Genomic DNA, 10,759 nt, shown 5'->3' on the forward strand with positions numbered 1-10,759 from the left:
TTGAGATAAGGGTGTTTAAACGGTTAGTGTTTTCTTAAAAAGAGTTTCTACGGACTTTATTGCTTTCAAAAAATGGTTTTTGACTTAATTATAAGTGACAGCTACGTTAACATAAAATCATGGTTTATTCAACAGAGCGAGAGTTTGAGATAGAACTTTTAATCAATGAAGTCAACTGAAATGATTTATTTTAAAACCAAGAAACCAACAAAGAATTGATTCCCTAATTACGACGAACTACATACCGATATCCGTTTATTTGATATTTAATTTAGATTCTATTTTTAGTTTTAGCTTTTCCCCAAACAATCAAACATTATCCACCTTAGCTTTACGAAGTAACCTTAGATAACGGTATATCGATTCATAAGTCCCTGTGGGATCGATATCTTTTAAAACTACGCGATAGAACTGTGCACTTGCAGTTTGTACCCCAAATTCGACTCATAAAGTCGAGCGATCAAGTTTTTGGCGCCGTTGCCGGGGACTTTTGTTTAGTCGATATCGTAACTCTTCCGTTACGCTGTAGAGACTAAGGTTTCTTTTTCTTTTCTTTCTATCGTCGATTTGTATGCCACACACTCGCTCACAAGGCGAGCCGCTCTATTTACGAATCAACGATATCGAACTATATCTCCGAGTCTTACGACGAATTCGGGAATATCGTGCTGCAAACAATCTCCCTCCTGTCGAACTTCCTGATTTCAAAAACATTTTTCCTTCGATACCCGAGATGGCAGAACCAGCTCGTGCTCTTCGAGATTACGCCGCTCCATCACAAGATGAGCCGCATTCAAGTATTGCTCCGCCAGCAATCGAAGCAAACAACTTCGAACTTAAACCTTCGTTGTTGCAGGCAGTGCAACAGAACCAATTCTCTGGAAATCCTACCGAGGATCCAAACCTTCATTTATCCGTATTTGTTCAATACGCTGATACTGTTAAAGCTAATGGTGTCACTTCAGAGGCAATTCGACTTCGTCTTTTTCCTTTCTCATTAAGAGATAGCGCTAGAAGATGGCTTCAGTCTCTCCCTTCCAACTCTGTCACCACATGGAACGAGTTGAAGAAAGTTTTTCTTGCCCGATATTTTCCGCCAAGCAAAACAGCTATGTTAAGAGCCCAGATAAATGGATTTAAACAGAAAGATAACGAGTCTCTTTTCGAAGCATGGGAAAGATACAAAGACATGATGAGACTTTGCCCACACCATGGTTTGGAAGACTGGTTAGTAATTCACACATTCTATAATGGTCTCTTGTACAACACAAGGTTAACAATAGACGCCGCTGCAGGTGGTGCACTAATGAACAAACCTTATGCTGATGCTTACCAGCTTATCGAAAGCATGGCCCAAAACCACTATCAGTGGGGAACTAAACGAACAATGGTGGAAAAACCTCAAACGAAAACCGGCATGTACGAGATAAGTAACCTTGATCATGTTAATGCAAAAGTGGATGCTCTGGTCCAGAAAATTGAAAGTTTAAATGTATCACCTCCAACCTCCGTGCTTGCTATAACTCAGAATTGCGAAGTCTGCGGAATCCAAGGTCACACTCCTACAGATTGTCAACTCTTAACAGGAATCCAAGCAGAACAAGTAAACTATGCTCAAGGAAGCCCCTACTCGCATACCTATAACTCAAATTGGAAGAACCATCCAAACTTTTCATATAAGAGTAATAATGCTTTGTACGCACCTGGACAGTCTCCAAATCAAGCCCCAGCTATACCTCCGGGATATCAGAAACCGAACCCATCTACACATAGCAATAACGGCCCTAGGAAATCCAACTTGGAAGTCATGATGGAAAACTTTATAGCTTCTCAACAACAAACCAATAAAGATTTCTTAAACCAGAATGTACACACTGGCGAACAAATTAAACAACTAGCAAGTAAAGTGGATGCCCTGGCTACCCATAACAAAATGCTGGAAACACAAATATCACAAGTAGCTCAACAACAAGCGCCTACTGCTGCCCCAACTGGTACATTTCCTGGACAGCCCCAACCTAACCCGAGAAGCCACGCTCATGCAATCATATTAAGAAGTGGAACGGAAGTGGAAGGACCATCTGATCCAAGGATAGGAAACCAAAACCCTAAAAAGTCAACTGAGGAAGAAAATAGACCTAAGGAAAAGGAAGAGAGTAATAAGGAAACCGTAGAAAAGAAGGAACCTTATGTACCTCCACCACCTTATAAACCACCTGTCCCTTACCCTCAAAGGCTTGTCAAAACCAAAGATGCGGGCCAATTTAAAAAATTTGTTGACCTCCTTAAACAATTAAACGTTACAATCCCGTTTACAGAAGCTATTACGCAGATGCCCTCATACGCCAAGTTCTTAAAAGAAATTCTTTCTAATAAAAGGAAACTTGAAGATAGCGAAACCGTTACACTCCCTGCCGAATGTAGCGCTATAATCCAGAACATGCCTCCTAAACTCAAGGATCCGGGTAGTTTCTCTATACCCTGTCACATAGGAAAATTTGTCATCGACAAAGCCTTATGCGATTTAGGAGCCGGAATTAGTGTTATGCCTTTATCCATATGCAAGAGACTGGAAATGGGAGAATTAAGACCAACCAAAATGTCTGTGCAACTAGCAGATCGTTCCGTCAAATATCCTGTAGGAATTCTTGAAAACGTTCCCGTACGCATAGGTCAATTCTACATTCCAACTGATTTTACAATTATGGACATTAGAGAAGATGATATTACACCCATTATACTGGGAAGACCGTTCTTAGCAACTGTCGGTGCAATCATAGACGTAAAACGAGGAAGACTCACCTTCGAAGTAGGAGAAGAGAAAATTGAGTTCATTCTTTCCCAAATTTTGAAAGCACCTGCAATAGAAGATACATGTTACTTCATGGATATCATCGATGAATGCATAAAAGAAACAGAGTTAGAAAAGGACAAATCATCCGACTATCTTGTAGAAGACAAACTTAACCAATGTTTAGCAATAACACCGGACCCTACGCAGTGTCTTAAGAAACCAACCCTAGATCTGAAAACACTTCCCAAAAATCTGAGATATGAATTCCTAGACTTAGAACTTGAACGACCTGTGATAGTTAATGCAGACCTAGGAAGACTCGAAACAGAAAAACTCCTACATATCTTAAGAAAGTATCCGACCGCACTAGGTTACAACATCACCGATCTTAAAGGAATAAGTCCTTCTATTTGTATGCACCGCATCATGCTAGAAGAAGACTGTAAAACTTCTAGAGAACACCAGAGGAGACTAAATCCGATCCTGAGTGAGGTAGTGAAAAAGGAAATAACCAAGTTACTAGAGGCAGGTATTATATATCCTATATCTGATAGCAAATGGGTTAGTCCTATACACGTAGTACCAAAGAAAAGAGGCATAACCGTTATTGAAAACGAAAAAGGGGAAACTATAACCAAACGAATCGAATCGGGATGGAGAATGTGCATTGACTATAGGAAACTAAACAAAGCAACCCGAAAAGATCATTTCCCTTTACCATTCATTGACCAGATGCTAGAGCGATTGGCAAAACATTCACATTTCTGTTATCTAGACGGTTATTCAGGCTTCTTTCAAATACCAATTCATCCTGATGACCAAGAAAAGACAACGTTCACATGCCCTTTTGGTACCTTCGCTTATAGACGAATGCCGTTTGGCTTGTGTAATGCTCCTGCAACCTTTCAAAGATGCATGATGGCAATTTTCGCCGATTTTCTCGAAAACATCATGGAAGTATTTATGGATGACTTTTCCGTATGCGGACAAAGTTTTGAAGAATGCCTTGAAAACCTAGAAAGAGTTCTTGAGCGATGTGTAAAAGTAAACTTAGTACTTAACTGGGAGAAATGCCACTTTATGGTACAAGAAGGAATTGTTTTAGGACACATTATATCAAATAGAGGAATTGAAGTAGACAAAGCCAAAATAGAGGTAATCGAAAACCTTCAACCCCCTAAAACCGTGAGAGAAGTACGAAGCTTCTTAGGACACGCGGTTTTTTACCGACGATTCATCAAAGACTTCTCTAAAATAACTAAACCTTTAACCGGACTATTGATGAAAGATGCTGAATTCATATTCGACAATAACTGTTTAGAAGCATTTCAAACGCTTAAGCAAGCATTGATCTCCGCACCCATAATGCAGACACCCGACTGGAATGAACCATTCGAAATAATGTGCGATGCCAGCGATTACGCTGTAGGTGCTGTTTTAGGACAACGAAAGGATAAAAAGCTTCACGTTATATATTACGCAAGTAGAACTCTAGATGAAGCACAGATGAATTATGCCACAACCGAGAAAGAACTCCTAGCAGTTGTGTTTGCGCTAGATAAATTTCGTTCTTACTTGGTCGGGGCCAAAATAATAGTTTACACTGACCACGCTGCTATCAAATACCTCTTAACAAAAAAGGATGCTAAACCTAGACTCCTAAGATGGATCTTGTTGCTACAAGAGTTCAATTTGGAAATCAAAGACAAGAAAGGAACTGAAAACGTAGTAGCAGACCACCTCTCTAGACTTGAGAACCTTGAACCGGAAAGAACATCAATTAATGATGATTTCTCGTACGATAAACGTATAGCTACTTTGGAAGAGAATAACTCTGACAAGCAAGTAGAAACCACCTTAGCTATATCTGTTACACCATGGTACGCTGATCTCGTCAACTATTTAGCCGCCGGAATAGTTCCACCTACTTTATCCTACCAGCAGAAGAAACGATTCTTCTATGACATAAAACATTATTACTGGGATGATCCCTTACTTTTCAAAAGAGGCCCCGATGGTATTTTCCGTCGATGTATACCCGAAGAAGAGGTAGAAAATATAATCCAACACTGCCACTCCGCTCCTTATGGTGGACACGCAAGTACATCCAAGACCTGCTCTAAAATCCTACAATCCGGCTTTTATTGGCCAAATATATGGAAGGACGTACATGCGGCTATTAAGGAATGTGACAGATGTCAACGCACAGGAAACATATCTAGACATGACGAGATGCCACAAAAAGGTATTTTGGAAGTAGAGATTTTCGACGTGTGGGGAATAGACTTCATGGGACCTTTTCCATCCTCTTTCGGTAACAAATACATACTCGTGGCGGTAGACTACGTTTCAAAATGGATCGAAGCTATAGCTTCTCCAACAAATGACACCCGAGTAGTAACTAGACTCTTTAAGAATATAATATTTCCGAGATTTGGCATCCCAAGAATAGTAGTCAGTGATGGTGGATCACATTTCATATCTAAGGTACTCGAAAAACTACTGTTTAAGTATGGCGTAAGGCATAGAGTAGCGACACCTTACCACCCTCAGACCAGTGGGCAAGTGGAAGTGTCCAACAGAGAGATTAAACAAATATTAGAAAAAACAGTCGCCACTTCAAGGAAAGATTGGTCATTAAAATTACCAGAAGCTTTATGGGCGTATCGAACTGCTTATAAAACCCCCATAGGGACGACCCCATTTAAGCTCATTTATGGAAAATCCTGCCACCTCCCGGTAGAATTAGAACATAAAGCCTATTGGGCTATTAGAAATCTGAACCTAAACTATAAGGTCGCCGGTGAAAAGAGAATCCTTGACATAAACGAATTAGAGGAACTCAGAAGAGACGCCTATGAAAATGCCAGAATCTACAAAGAAAGAACAAAACAATGGCATGACAAGCGTATATCAAGGAAAATCTTCAAGCAAGGCGATGCAGTCCTTTTATTTAACTCTAGGCTAAAGTTATTTCCAGGAAAACTACGATCCAGATGGTCAGGTCCTTTTCATATCACTAACGTCTTTCCCAGTGGAGCGGTAGAAATTAAAGGCAAATCCACAGAACCGTTCACCGTAAACGGGCAACGTCTAAAACACTATCACTGTGCGGAAACCAATAAAGATTCACAAATCCTACACTTAGACGAAATGCCTCTAGTATTTATAAATTATATTTGATAGTTTCTTTGTCGAGCTTGCGACATTTAAACAAAGCGCTTAGTGGGAGACAACCCACAAATTTTAATTTTTATTTATTTTATTTCTATTAAAATTTTGTTTAGTATTCATTCTTGATTTATTTTAATTTTTCAAAACTTTTCTCTTCTTCTTTCGGCATTTGGCCAAATCCTGACTAAAACTCATGTTTTCTTTTCTCTAGCTAACACTAACCAGATGGGACAAATTGACCGTATGGGTATCAAATTCAGAGGAATGGCTCACTAACTAAAATTTGAAGAACTAGCCACGAGAGAGATGCTACCTAGTTTATATGCTGATGACTGGGCTATGACCGCCCTTGGACTAAGAGAAAGTGTCCTGTTTTTGCTGAATCAGATAGGGTGGGAAACATCCCCTATCCTAAGACATTTCGCCACCTACCGGAGACTAACACTAGAATTCCTTAGCTCCCTAATCTATCTACCCAGCCATGGGAAAGGAATTAGCAGAGGTTTTATCCAGTTCAGAATGTTCAACATGGAGTACCAATTTAATATTAGAGACTTTACCAACCTTTTGGGTTTCCCTACCTCCCTTGATACATTCACAGTGAGCCAGGAAGAACTTTTTGAATATAGAGAACTTGAACACTTTTGGGGTAGTTTGACTGGAAATGATGAGCCCGAGGAACATGAGTTTCTCTCTGGAAACATACATAACCCGGCTTTCCGTTACTTCCATAGGATCTTGACCCACACCTTATTTGGAGAGAAGCCATACAGTACTTCAGTTTCACGTGATGAACTCTTCATCATATTCTGTGCTTCCCAGAACCGTCCAGTAAACGGTGCCACCTTTATGCTAGCAAATTTAGACCACCTTATCCAAGATGAGCGAGCACCTATTAGAGTAGGCGGTTTGATAACCATGATTGGTAATGCACTCGGATTACGTCAACCTATGCTTGACTTAAGCCCCTTCTGTGGCATTACTATTATGAGTATACCCTTCCTCTTCAATGCCATGTTTATAGCAAACCAAGGGTCTGACGAGTTCGAGCTTATAATTAATAACCAAGTTCTTTGCCTATTCACCTTACCCAATCCCAGGACTAATGTTCATAACCGCAGTAACTGGCTCTACAATCTGAACGCGACACCCTCTCCAGCTAGATCCACTGAATCCATCCAGGATTATGAGATTTGTGATGACCAGATCCCTTATGCGGAATCTGACCCTCAGACACCATCTGGCTATTATGATATTGACCCCCCTCCTCAGCCTGTTCAGACCGAAGAATCAGCAATATCCGACCTCCGACATCATATGCCCGGAACTGATTATAACACCGCCATTGAAGCTTTGATGTCAGAACAAGACGCCCTCAGAGAAGAGTTTACTGAAATGAGACACGAAGTTCTAGGATACATGAGCAGTATGACAAATCAGTTTCACGAGTTGCTATACCGTGTTAACTCTTTTGCTCCTCCGGCCAGAGATCGTGCAGATGGATAGAAATTATTTTTCTTAGTTATTTAGTTTTAAGTTAGATTATTCATTAATGTTATTTGAATTCATGTTCGCATTTGTTTCCCTTTCGCATTTTTTTTTGTTTTTCTTTCCAATATTACATTATGATCATTTTATTGAAGCTATTTATTCAATTTTATTATGCAATAGCTATTATGTTCTCTACTGTTGCTACCTATGACTTATTAAATTATATATGCACTATTATACAAAGTAGAATAGCATGCAGGAGGAATTAAATAGCAGAATAAATCAACCCATAGCAAAACAAAAATAATAACTTACCAGTCACTCTGAAGGACGCTAGCTGAAACCATGCCAAACAGACAGTGTGACGAGCGTCACACATTCTGTCACGGACGTCACGCTAAGTACCTGTGACGCCCGTCATGCACCTGTAACGAGCGTAACGCCCTTCAGACTAGGTGAACGTTAAGGAGCCGTTGGAGACGAACGTTACCCCCTTCAACTTTTACCTTCCCAATTGATTCAATTTACCCACAATTATTCACTTTTCAACCACCTATTTTTCCAACTTCCAAATTTTTCCTATAAATACCCACCAAACCTTCCTTCATTCACCACAAACCACTTTCTTCTATCAAATACATTTCTTTTCTTCCAATTTACCTCTTTCAGTTCATTCATCAGTATGGCGGGTAACCAGAATTTCGGAAATATCATCTTCCGAACCGAAGATGAAAATTATCAAAGGGAGCAATACGAGCGTTTCCAACAGAGAGGCGTCGTCTCCACCAGGTATCCTGATTTTACTTGTTTACAACAATTAGGATTACTCCAAGGTATCGAATGGATGCTCCGTCAAGCCGACTTAACCTTTCTATGCACGCATAATCAACCCACTTACCCCTCCCTAACCTTAGAATTCTTAAGTTCATACGCATACACCACTCCCGCCGGTGAAGACGAATTCTTAACCGGTACCGCAACCTTCCGTATGTTCAACACCGAGTACTCCTTAACCCAAAACCAGTTGAGTACCATGCTACAATTCTCCACAGAAGGTCAAGTCTACCCCAGAATCCCTCCAGACCTAAACTGGAACACAGTCACCGTTTTCGACCTTTTCAAGAAAATATCTGGTGTAGATGCCTACAACTGGGACGAGCTCCTCCTTTCCCACATCCATAATCCAACCATCCGGTATTTTATCCGCATCCTATAAAACACAGTTTTTGGAAGACCGAACAACAGCAAGGTCAACGCAAAGGAACTATTCTTCCTCAAATGCGTCTTCGAACCGAATGCAAAGGTAAACACTGCCTCTTTTCTATTTCATCATATCCGCACCTTATGTGCTAGAGGCCGTCAACCCTTTGTAATTGGTGGTTTAACCACCACAATAGCACTTGGCTTAAACTTAGGGGACCGACTCCAAACCTTAGAATCTCTACCTCCCCTATTTATGGACATCAGCTACTGTCGATCCAGCCGCCTGATTAAGAACAGAGTAGGCGGAGGATATTATCTTATGGTGAACAACCAGGCTATCCCAAGCGTTGTTCTACCCAACATGGCCCTAACAGATGTCACAAACCCCAACCGCCACCTCTATGATCTAAATGCTCCAGAAGCCACCGAGCCTTCACAAGCAAACCCGCCCGCAGACGAGTTTGAAGACATGGAACAAGGTGATCCTACTCCAGCACAACAATCTGTCCCGCTCAACCACTCCGATGCTGCAGCTGGCCCATCCTCACGTCGTCGACGACGAAGGCCTGCAACCAACGACGACATCATGGATGCAATTGATGGTATGCAAGCACAGAATCTCGAAATGATGCAACTAATGCGCCAAATGCAAGAACAACAGGAAGCGAGGAATGCCATTACCGATCAGCGGTTCGCCGATTTGCTTAGCAGGTTTGACAACTTAGAGGTACATCAACGATCACCAGGTCCAAGAACCAGAGGCGGAAGGCAGCCTTAGTTGTAGTTTCTTTTCCCTTTCCCTATTGTATTTCATTTCCTTAAAACATTGGGGACAATGTTTATTTTAAGTATGGGGGGGAAAACCTGTTCTTTCTATTTCCTTTTTTTACAAGTATGTACCTTTCCTTTCATTGTTATTTCCTTTTAATTATAAAAACAAAAACAAAAAAAAAAAAAAAAATATATATATATATATATATATATATATATATATATATAATATATATATATATATATATATATTATATATATATATATATATATATATATATATATATATATATATATATTATATATATATATAATATATATATATATATATATATATATATATTATATATATATAATATATATATATATATATATATATATAGATTTATTTTAAGTTAAGTCCCGAGTGTGAAAAATTCCTATTATCTATTCCCCTCAATTTTCATGAGCCACAACAAAAATTCAACACTCAATAAGTATAAAGGTTGCTCATTTTATCGAACTTGAGACAAATCAAGACAAGAAAACTATTACCGCCAAACACTCTAACAAACCGCAACATGTTAGATCAGAATAAGTACCTATTATACCAATCCCTTGAACTTTTAGTTCTATAGTAACCCCGAGTAATTTATACAAGAAGTCAACACCATCCTAATAGCAAACTACGTGGAGGGCCGATGAATATAAGTGAATGATTCCCAAAGTAACATAAAAATATATATTATATATAATAATATATTAATATATATATATATATATATAATATATATATATATATATATATATATATATATATATATATATATTATATATCAGGAAATGCACTAAGTATGTTAGGTGATCCTTACTAGATCATTTAATCTAAAGGTTGCAGATCATACAAAAGCATAATATGAAAGATCCATTATGAGTTGGTTCAACAGGTATCTGGTGCTGAACTTGGTAGGGCGGACTACGGTCCGATCCCCCGCAATTTGCAATGGACTGAATAACGAAGCTATCCGACTTATGTACCAGAACTTCAAGCTAAAAAGGGAATCAGAATCACTAACCGGTTACTCCACTATGTGCGCGAAAGGATAAAGGGCTTAATGTGATTTCGCTGGAATGAAAACGGGTGAGATAAGAGTAAAGGAACTAGGATAGCTATAATAGTGTACTTGAACTGATTTGCATAAGGCAGGGTTATCTGAGGTTGCGACGGTGGCTGTTGATGTCAAGATTTAACTCAAGTTACCTCTAAACAAAGTTTACGTGCAACCTAATACGAACTGACGTGTGTTTTGAAATTTCATCTGGCTAAAACTGTTAACAAATTCTATA

At 39.3% G+C, this 10,759-nt stretch overlaps 1 non-coding gene across 1 annotated transcript; it reads right to left on the bottom strand.

The window, feature by feature from the left end:
• Positions 1–1,111: 1,111 nt before the first annotated feature.
• LOC127088386 (small nucleolar RNA R71) lies at positions 1,112–1,218 on the bottom strand. The gene has a single exon (XR_007790224.1). It is a non-coding gene; the product is annotated as a small nucleolar RNA R71 (small nucleolar RNA).
• Positions 1,219–10,759: the final 9,541 nt, after the last annotated feature.

The sequence above is a fragment of the Lathyrus oleraceus genome, chromosome 5 (assembly GCF_024323335.1).
Source record: "Lathyrus oleraceus cultivar Zhongwan6 chromosome 5, CAAS_Psat_ZW6_1.0, whole genome shotgun sequence".
NCBI classification, from domain to species: domain Eukaryota; kingdom Viridiplantae; phylum Streptophyta; class Magnoliopsida; order Fabales; family Fabaceae; genus Lathyrus; species Lathyrus oleraceus.